We start from the raw sequence: 2,459 nt of genomic DNA, 5'->3' as shown, positions 1-2,459 counted from the left end.
AAAAAATTAAATATATATATAAAATGTTGACCATGTATTAAAAAATTAATCTTGCATTTGAATGTTAATCAAGCATTTAAAAATTAAATGTGGACAGAAAAAATGTTGACCATGTATTAAAAAAATATTAATCTTGTATTTTAAAAATGTTAATAAAGCATTTGAAAATGATTAAAGTGTGTCTAGAAAAAATGTTGACCATCTATTAACAAATCTTAATCTTGTATTTCAAAAATGCTAATCAAGTATTTGAAAAAGTTAAAAATGTGTAAGAAATGTTAAACTTGCATTTGAAAAATGTTGAGCGTGTGTTAGAAAAATGTCTTGTTGTATACAAAAAAATGTGCACATCGAAGTGGCAGAAGCAGCCACATGAAGATTCAAGCCAAATGAACAAAACACACACGCGCGTGCACACCCACACGCACACGCGCAGACACACACACCAGCAACGGGGCCAATAATGGATTCAGGAATAAACGAGTGACAACTATGAAAGGTTGGCGCTGTGAAAGACCATCGAGATGGGCACCCATCGCTTGTCATCGTTGCCACAAAGACCAGCCACGCAGTTTTGACTCCGCTATAACAAACGGACCACAAAGCGCACTTCACTTTCATCCATTTTTAGAATAGGAGAAGATTAAGGCATGTGGCAATTAATGTAGAGTTAATTAGGCCGTTTGAGTGCGCGTAGGTTGCATGCCATGCATGGGGTCCTTTTCCTTCACATGTGTGTACACGGTGTTGAAACGTTGCACATGCATAGTGTGAACTATTGGAAATATGTCCTAAAGGCAATAATAAATTGGTTATTATCATATTTCATGTTCATGATAAATGTTTATTATTCATGCTAGAATTGCACTCGCTCCGTTTTTACTTACTCCGCGTATTAGGTTTGGTCAAAGTCAAGCTTTATAAATTTTGATAAAGTTTATAGACAAAATTATTAACATATACAATAACAAATCAATACCAGTAGATTTATTATTGAATGTACTTCCACTCCATATAGATTTGTTATGGTAAATATTTATATTATTTTCTATAAACTTGGTCAAATTTTAGTAAGTTTGATTTCAGTCAACTCTAATATGCAGAGTAAATAAAAACAAAGGGAGTATTGACCAGAAACTTAAATACATGTATGAATAAATAAACTACACCGTGTCCCTACTAAGTCTCTACTAGACTAGCTCATTGGTCAAAAATGGTTAAAGTTTCCTAACCATAGACATGAGTTGTCATTTGATAATGCGATCACATCATTAGCAGAATGATATGATGTACAGACCCAATCGTAAGCTTAGCATCAGATCGTTTAGTTATTTGTTGCAACTTTCTTCAAGTCAAGTATCAGTTCCTTAGACCATGAGATCATGCCACTCCCGGACATCGGAGGAATAATTTGTGTTCTATCAAACGCCACCTCGTAACTGGGTGATCGTAAAGGGCTCTACAGGTATCTCCGATGGTTTTTGTTGGGTTGCGTGGATCGAGACTGGGGTTTGTCACTCCGTGTGATGGAGAGATATCTCTGGGCCCTCTTGGTAAGACAACATCATAAGAAGCTTCATGTGACTAATGAGTTTAGTAATGGGATCTTGTATTACGGAACGAGTAAAGAGACTTGCCGGTAACGAGATTGAAATAGGTAAGGAGATACCAAGGGTCAAATCTCGGGCAAGTAACATATCGCTGGACAAAGGGAATTACGTACGAGATTGACTGAATCCTTGAAATCATGGTTCAACTGATAAAGATCTTTGTTGAATATGTAGGAATCAATATGAGCATCCAGGTCCCGCTATTGGTTATTGACCAGAGAGGAGTCTCAGTCATGTCTACATGTTCCGAACTCATAGGATCGCACGTCTAACGTTCGATAGCGCTAGGTTAGTATTGAGATGTTAATAGTGGAAAGTCCAAAGGTTGTTCGGAGCTCCGAAATGGTATGGAGGTAGAGATTTATATATGGGGTCATGCCGGCAAGTGTACCGGAGGCACCGAAGGGTTCCGAGGGTCTACCAGGGGGTCCACCAGCCTCGGAGACCCACGTGGGTTGTAGGGGGCGCCCTAGCCTAGATGGGCCAGGCGCACCAGCCCCCTGGCCCATGCGCCTAGGGTTTTTGGGTAACCCTAGATGAGGGTGCCCCCTTGACTTGGGGGACAAGCTACCCTTAGGGCGGCTACCTCCTCCTAGGAGGAGGGGCCTAGGACCGACACCCCTTCCCCCCCCCTATATATAGTGGGGAGGTGGGAGGGCAGCCGAACGCCTCCACCCTAGCCCTCCGTCACTCCCAACTTCTCCCACCTCTCCTCCAATACGCGCTTGGCGAAGCCCTGCCGGAATTCCGCTGCTGCCACCACCACCATACCGCCATGTTGGTTCCAATCTCATATGCATCCTCTCTCTTGCTTGCTGGATCAAGAAGGAGAGGACGCCATTGAGCTGG

This window comes from Triticum aestivum, chromosome 4A (genome assembly GCF_018294505.1).
Source record: "Triticum aestivum cultivar Chinese Spring chromosome 4A, IWGSC CS RefSeq v2.1, whole genome shotgun sequence".
Taxonomy (NCBI): Eukaryota; Viridiplantae; Streptophyta; class Magnoliopsida; order Poales; family Poaceae; genus Triticum; species Triticum aestivum.
This window is presented reverse-complemented; position numbering follows the sequence as displayed.